The following is an 8716-nucleotide window of genomic DNA, read 5'->3' as shown; positions in this document are numbered from 1 at the left end:
AGAATGGTAGTAAATGACAAATAACTTCGTCTACCAACTTGGCACTGCCAGTAGGTACCAAGATGACCAGTGCAGCTTTTGGCCACCCACAACTTCACAATTTTGGTTCTAACAAATGGAAACCCTGACGCGGTAGTATTCAATGGAGCCGAGGCTGGAAGGGTAGGCAGATCTTATAATGAACTCAAGCCAGAAACTGAAAAACAAAAATTAATGTCATTCTTTCCTTCTCTCTGAGGCCATGAAGTCTTTGCCAAAAACATGACCGCACACAGCAAGAAATGACTGTGTGAGCCTTGGCTCTACCCAGCTTCAGTTGCTCGTGTGCAGGATGTTCTGATTCCAAATCCCAAGGAGGGAGAGAGAACCTGATTGGCCCAGTCATAGCTCTGTATTCAACACTGGTTTATTCAGCTGTGGTCAGTGGGGCCATGACCACATAAAAGTAACATTGAAGAGAAGCTTCTTCCATCATTAGGAGTTTGAGGAGTAAATAGCTCTCAGAAATGAGGCTGTGGACCACCAATCCATTGCAATAAGTGTCTCTTATACCGCCCTTTTCTGGAGGCGCTAACGAGCACGCAAGTGTCTAAGGCCACCTTTGGAGAAGCAGCTTGGTATTGTGGCAGCTTGGTATTGTAGACTCCACAGCCCTACCAGCTGAGAATGGAGCCTAGCTCCAGGACGCTCCATAAAATTTAACCTCAGTGCCTCACTCCTCTGGCTTATAAATAGGGGATTGCCTCCCTCAAGGGCTTGACATGAGGATTAAATGAATTGCCAAGCTCTTAGGATAGTGCCTGGTATATAGTAAGAGCTACATATATATGTATACATGTTGCTTAGAAAAGAAAATAAAAATAAAGACACTGTAGAAATATAAGAAATACTGGTTCTGAGTAATGTAAATTATATAACTATTTCTTAATCATATTTGGCACTAGGGATAGCTCAAGCCAGGCTAGAAGAGAAAGCAGCCAGTATTTTGAGGACAAGATTGTTTATACTGTGGCTTAACTATTGGTAAACAAGGGACAGTGAGACACAGAGAGAGAAATGGGATGCCCGCCCGTACTTCTGATCCTGGGAGGAGGAGGTGAACACATGACTTTCATGGCTTTGTATGTCAAGATCTGGATGGCAATTTCATGACTAGGGTGTAACTCATGCAAGATAAAACATAATCTTTAATTCCCCTTTGGGGTAATCTTACTCAAGGGGAATGTTCCTCCCCTTGAGATATCTATTGCATAATTAACTTCCTCTATGAAAAAAAGCCTCCAATTAGTAGTACTTTTAAGCCATGTTATAGAAACACATGAACTCTTCAGTTTCAATTAAAGCTATAAGAAATGAACACATTGCAAAGGGTTAATAGACCTTATAGAAATGAAACTTTTCATGTTTCCTAAAAGTTGATGCTCTTGGTTCTTGCCTTTTACCCTCCTGCATTTCTTTTGTTTACTGAGTTGAAACAGTTTCAGGGAGAGAATGTGGAGTTCTCAGAATTATGTTTTAAAATGTGAACCAGTAAAGACATTCTCAAAGAAACCACTAAGTAACTACATATTCATTGTGTCGTATTGATTTAGTCTTTAAATTAACAATCAACTGCAATCAAAAGAAAAAAATGAAAAAAGGACAATCTAAAATAACCGGAATCACTTTCTAGGCTTTTGAAAGGATTCCGAAACATTAGTCTTTAGCTGTTAATTGAAAATAATTTTACTTCCCCAAATAAAAAGAATTCATAAATGTTTATCTTTTAGTTACTGATACAGACTGAGAGTAGCTTCTTAAGAAGCTTTAATACAATCATTTCTTCTTCTTTTATCATCAATCATGACTGTGCAAAGCTCTGTGCAAATTTAAATTTTATTGTTGACAGTCTAAGATTGAGGTGTGTCATTGGCTTTCTTTGCATATTTTCAGAAATAAAGAAAAACCTCCAAATGTTCTTTGTGTGTATGTCTGTAATTCTTCTTCCTTTTCTCTTTATTCTAAGTATTCAGAGACAGAATGACTATTTATTTTAAAAATTAGGAAACTTTTTTTTTAGCACTTTATTTTACTTTATTATTAGTCTCAAGTATACAATATATTGGTTAGACATTTATATAATTGTCTATATAGTAAATGATCCCCCAATTACTCTATCTTCCCTCTGGCTTTACAAATAGTCATTACATTAACGCTAACTGCATTCGCTATGCTGTGCCCGCCATCCTCGTGACCAGGATCAACTACTAATTTGTACTTCTTTAACCCCTCACCTCTTTCTCTCAGTCCCGCAACCTCCCTCTGGCCGTCACCAGATTGTCCTCTATATTCGTGAGTCTATTTTTGATTAGGTTGTTCGTTTTGTTTATATTCCACATATAAGTGAAATCATATGATATTTATCTTTCTCTGTCTGACTTATTTCGCTCAGCATAATAACTTCTAGGTCCATCCATGTCGTTGCAAATGGTAGGATTTCTTTTTCTTTTTTTTTTTATGGTTGAGTAATATTATCGTATATATGAACCATAACTTCTTTTATCCAATCATCCGTTGGGCATTTAGGTTGCTTAGAATCAGGAAACTTTTGAAATGAAAGAGGATGATGTTACTAAGAATTATTCCAGGACAACTGATATAACTAAGATATAGTATTATTACCTTATTTACAAAGCACTTTGAGCTCATCTCTCTCTTATTGTTAACTGTAGAAAATGGTTTATAAACTCCTTTGACAGCATTTTGTTGAATTAAAGGTTTTTCTTCTCAGTCCCCATTTGAAAAGTATATATAAAAAGACATATCTTTAGGAGCCATGCGAGTTTTGCAATGAACACAAATGCTGCTAAAAATAATTATAACAAACACATTCTTGAACCTTGACAGAGTCACTTGTTCCCCATTCATTTATTTATTCATGGGATAATTATCGAGAACTTACAGACTTTGGATACATTGATTAGAAAGACCCACACTTCACTGCCTGTGAGTCTGTCATTTGGTGAGCAGATAATTAGAAAATATGGATATAGAGGCTGTGTTGAGGCTAGTTCATGGTGCCATGGCAGTAGCTAGGAGAGACCTCAAGCCCAGATATGGGAGGGAGGGTGTTTGGGGGAAGCTTCCTGGAGAAGCAAGAAGTTAGTGATGACTTAGATTCAAGTCAAAGGAGGTCTACAGAGAGGAGATGCAAGATGGAGAAGGAAGCGGGGGATGAAAAGGTTTTCAGGAACAGAAAACAAACAGATGCATACAGGCCCTGAGGAAAGGGAGATCAAGGGACTTAAATGTTGTCTGGTATAGGTGGGGAATTTGCCAGTGCAGTAGTGGGAGAGAATGCAGAGGTAGCAGATCACTTGGAGGCGAAGAGGGTGACCAAGTTGGATCCCCAGGCCTACATGAGGCAAGATACAGCAGTGTCCTGAATCAAGGAAGTGAGAATGAAGACACCAGCCCTCCGGTTTGAGGGAACTGCCGAACACCATATTGTATTCTGTACATTAATCAGAATCAAATAGAATATTGGTTCTCAATTGTTTAGATCTTTCTAACCAGGTGGGTCTGCCTGTGATTTCTAATGTGCATTTCAACTGCAGTGGCAAGTTTCTTGAAGCCGTACTGCTGATAGAGTATGCCTAACACGCTCATCCAGGGGGGGAAGCTGGTTCTCCTCCTCCGTAACTGAGCACCTCACAGAGGGTCCCGCCTCACCCCAAACCCCAGTTCAGGGTTGTCGGAAGGTTTTTAGTTGTTCGTTTCCTACCTCCACATTTTGTATTGTATTTTAAAAGAAAAGTAAATTTTGTTTAAAGCAGAAGTACCGTCCTAGGTTGTCTAAAAATCCCTGGGGATTTTTAAAGTTTAGTTAAGAACCGAAACGTTTATTGACCATTTGGTGTGTACTGAGTCCTGTGTTAGACACTGGGGATCAAATGACGTTACTATTCTATTTTTACCCTTTGGAAACTCACGACCTGGTAGGGGGATTACAAAACACATCAGATCATTCACAGGGAAGGCCTCAGATGACGTTCTGTAGAAGATTCAGAAAAAGTCTTTCTTATGAAAGCGAAGATACTTATGTTGAATTTTTTAGTATCAATTCCTCTTTCATCGGCATAGATAGGAGTATGTGTGTGTGTACATATCTGGTAAAAAATATGATGGGTATTTTCTGAAGAAAGTGAAGAAATGAAAGAATATTTTGATAAATAGCACTTGGGCTCTAAAGAATTCCTAATTTTCCATGACATCCCAAAATCCATCAGCTGCTGCCTCCATCTTAGCCCAGGAGGAGGCTCCCAAGCCCCTCTAATATGTAATGAAATCATCTTTTTGGACCAGTGCTTCTTCCTTTGTTTTGAATCAATAGCCCACGATAATGTGATAAAGCTGGAAATCCTCTCTTCAGGGGGAAAAAAATTCTCATTCAAATTTTTGCATAGAATTAGAGAAAACTTCCCTCCAAAATTCTATATAGAATTTATAGGCTCCCCGATGCCTACCATGGAATCCTACTTCAGAACCACTATCTCACACCGAACCCCCAGAAGGTACTAGATAGACGGGGATATCATCATAGTCATGTTTTTTTCCCACCTCTGGCAGAGAGTCTGACAAAAAAAATTAACAGATAGCAAATAGTGACAATAAAATTGATATTTACCATCTAGCATTTATTACATGCTTACTAATTGCAACTTTTTTCTAAGCAAAGTATAACTAATTAAATTCACAACAACCTTTGAGGTTGATTTTATCATCCCTCTCTTACAATGAGGAAACGGGTCAGACAAGTTGTATAACTCTCATGGCATTAGCTCAGAAATGACAGAGCAAAGATTTACACCCAGATATTCTGACTCCACAACCAGCACTTTTCACAACTATGTTAGTGAAGAAATAAATGAGTGAATAAAAATCCTTTCCAGGCGTCGTAAACCTAGCAGATCAAGGTTTAAGTTGTATCTTTATTTAAATTCTTTTTAAATACTTACTCAAACTTAGGTAGGGGATAGTAGCTCAGATTTCCTCCTGTTCGAAGTCACAAGAAAAGAACTTATGCCATTATATAGCTAAGGAGAAAAAGAACGCCACGAAACCCCAGCCTTCCCTACGCTATAGATTATGAACACCAGTAACTCCTCTACAGGTTTTCCCATTCCTCCCCTGGTATTAAGAACAAAAGTTTGTGCTGTGATTACCAAGGCAAGAGTTCCAAACACCTAAGATAGGTGGAGTTATTTTCATGGAGTTATTTTCAAAGGTGAATCACAGATCCTTCCATATAGACTAACGTTTCCCAACAGAGAAATGCAAACTATTACTAGTTTTTGACTCCATCTTCTTTCTCAGTTGGTATTTTAATCCTAATTTGTTGCCATTCTATTTCCCCCATTTTAGTTCTCTATTACTTTCATTTAAGTTCTCCCTAACCTATAAGCCTGATGAGCCTTCTATAATGAAAACAGGAAAGATAGTAAAAATAAGAGGATTTTCCAGGTGGGTTCTCCCAAGCTCTCGGCTCTCTCGTTAGAATAAAGATTTTACAATTACATCTGCATAGTTCTTTTTTTTTTTTTTAAGGTATATAAAGGGGGAAAGATAGAAAAGAGTTTGAGATAATGTCGTCACTCTTCACCCGCCACCACCCAGATGTGCAGTGGCATTAGAGAAAGGTACAGAGACCCGCGGTAAGATCGACTGGGAGTGTACTGGCACAGAACGCTCCAATCCCCTTTATTAAAGCATCAGAAGCACCTGTCCTTCCAAAATTGGAGATGCCCTTATCTCTAAATGTGCCCAGCTAAAAGTAGGCATCCCATGTTTATCTGGTGTACTACATTTTGTTGAGCTTCAATTAGTTACGACCAAGGAGCCTGGTCGTAAGTTACAGAGGGGGAGATCGGGGCTTGGGGAGCCAAGTGCACGAAGTAGAGAAAGAGCACGTTGTAAAATGTGAGTTGTGTCACTGTCGAGTGTGAAAGGCACTGGGTGCGAGTTTATTGTCAGGCTGTTTTCGTATGGGGTGGGCTGATCCTCTCTCCCATGAGCTACCTATCAACAAAATTTTCCTCAGCCCGGACAGATTTGCTTTTTTTTTTTTTTTTTGCTTCCCTTTCTGACTTCATCAGTTCTCACCTCTGCTCACTCATTCAGTTCCCGTGACTTTCCTCTTGCTTCTGCCTGTTCTGCCTTCTGCCTGGAGCTCAGACCTTTGCATGGCTGGCTCCTTACCCTGTAGGTCCAGCTTGTTTGTTCTTTAATAGTCCCAATTCGGTTTAGCCTCCCTTAAACATTCTCCCAGTACCTTGTGTCATTTTCTGAGTAGAACCTATCACCTACTGAAATTACCTTGCTTCCCTGGGGACCTGTTAACCTCCCCTGACAGGTGTCTCAGCCACACTGGGAGTTCTTGTCTTGCTCTTGCTTCTCTTTCTTATACATGGAAGGGCACCTGGGGCAGAGCTGGTGTCCATCTCTGGACGGCTATGTACCTGGTGGGTTCGCCACTGAGGCCCTTGCTCTGAGAGCTAGTTATTTTGTTTCCACGCTTAGCAGTATGTAGGTCTAGTGAAGGATTTCTTTCATTAGGTAAGCATGTCTTTTAATAATATAAAACACAAAATTTCTTTTGAATGGTTCGATTCATTCCCATGGGAAAACTGAGAAATAGAAAACTACCCTCTTTTCTATAAGATATTGATTGATTATCTTTCCATGTATAAAATAATGACACTAATTCAGGAATTAAGATGATTTCTCCCAGACATATCTTTCGCTTTTGTACTGCACCTTGGGCTAATCCTATACAGTTATCATCTCAAATATCAATTTTTTAATTTATGAGGAAATTTTCAATTTAAATATTTAGAATTTTGATGCCTTTTTTTTCCTTTCCTTCCCATTCCACAGTAAGTAGATCAAGACAAGGGGACAAAAGAAAGATGATTTTAAAATATCCTGGGCTGATTTTACATGGTTAAGTTTTCTTAATTCAGAAATACATAATATAAAATGTTTTTTCTGAAAATAGAAGTCACTCAGAGTCTATGCCATAATCAGTCACTTTCTTATTTATTTATCAATTCTATACAGATGCTCGTACTTTATATTGGACAGCACTTATTTAATTAGTAAATATAAAAATAAAAGAATTTAATAAAAATAGAACTCCTAGAGCAAAATTATAGCAATATTAAATGAAACAGACTTTCTCCCTGTTGCCTTGTCTTATTTCAGCTGGAGGTTGGTTGTTTAGAGACCAATAATTAGTTGTCCACTCAGCTCCCTGCTGAGGGAAGGAAACTGAATAAAAAAAAAAAACCTCCCCCAAACCCCACTATAGCCCAGTAACTGCTGGATGGAGTAAAGGAGCTATGGGCAGGAAGAATGGCTCCCCAACCAACAAGAATTTAGCATGACATGGGAGCACAGGGAGAGGCGAAGACCATGGCTACGGCCAGTATCATAACCCTGCTCCTCCTCTCCATCCTGCAGAGGATGGCAGCTTTGCTCAGTGTGTGAAGTCCCACACTCTCTTGAGAAGGCAACTGTTGGAAGTTGTGTCCACCACGAGACTATACCTACAGGAACTACATTGTACTCATCTTTGTATCTTAATGGGTAGCACACGGTAGTTGCTCAAGCAATATATATTAAATAATTAGCGATATGCGGTGCTCTTTGTTCAGTGATGTTCATTATAACATTATAACGGAAAAACAGAAATTGCCTAAACAGTACTTTGGTACAACTATAATACAGAGAATTACATAATAGAAATTATAATTTAGAAAACATGCATTCTATAGAAAATAATTCATAATAGGAGAGAGAGAGTGTGTATAGTGTGTGTATGAGAGAAAATGGCATAATTCCTCTCTAGATTTACTCTTGACTTTATTCCACAGGGTGATGACAGAGTTTGGTTTGCCTGGGACAGTCTCAGTTTATGTTTATTGTCCTGGGTTTATTGGCATTATGAGTGATTCACCCCTCACTGCATCCATCCAGGAGGCCCGGATGTATAGGCATAATAGCCTGGTCTCTTGGTCTCTGGCTTCTAGCTGGGTTGGTCAGGAGCAGCACTGAGAGTTGATTGGCAGTCGGGGAGCCAGGGAGACACAAGAGTTTACTTCCCCAGCTCCCAACCTGCAAAGCCATTCGGGACTTGTTGTTTCTCCACAAAGAGGCCAGGCAACCGTCTTCTCACCGTTTTCCCAGCTCCTGGTCCCAGGACTTCTCCTTCCTATTAGCCCTTTAGGCTTCCTGGTAAGAGCAGGCTCCCCGCCGTTCTCCCTGTCCCTTCTAGTTTCCCCACAAACAACCTGCGTCTCTGTAAAGTCTCTTTATGAAACTCTCTTCAGCTTGTCCCAGTGTCAGTGTGCTGTTTTCTGATGACAACCTGCTTGATTAATAGAGACAGCGACAGAGAGAGACACAGACACAGAGAGCAGGGAAAAAAAGTCACCAAAATGTTCTCAGGGTTATTTCTGTGAGGCGAAATATAGCTGATACTCGTAAGGAGGACTTTGTGTTTTTGTTTTGAATTTTTTCTAATTATTCTCCATCTAGCATGTATTTAGTATTTAAAGAAATGATACAAAATAAGGTGTAAATTTGTTGACACACTAATAAATTATTGAAATACCCTTTCCCCACCTCTAGAATCAGAGTTCATGTTTGAAATTGATTCATGTTCAAACTAAAATGT

The sequence above is a fragment of the Pteropus vampyrus genome, unplaced genomic scaffold (genome assembly GCF_000151845.1).
Source record: "Pteropus vampyrus isolate Shadow unplaced genomic scaffold, Pvam_2.0 Scaffold99, whole genome shotgun sequence".
NCBI classification, from domain to species: Eukaryota; Metazoa; Chordata; class Mammalia; order Chiroptera; family Pteropodidae; genus Pteropus; species Pteropus vampyrus.
The sequence above is the reverse complement of the archived record's forward strand: the minus strand, read 5'-3'. Positions refer to the sequence as shown.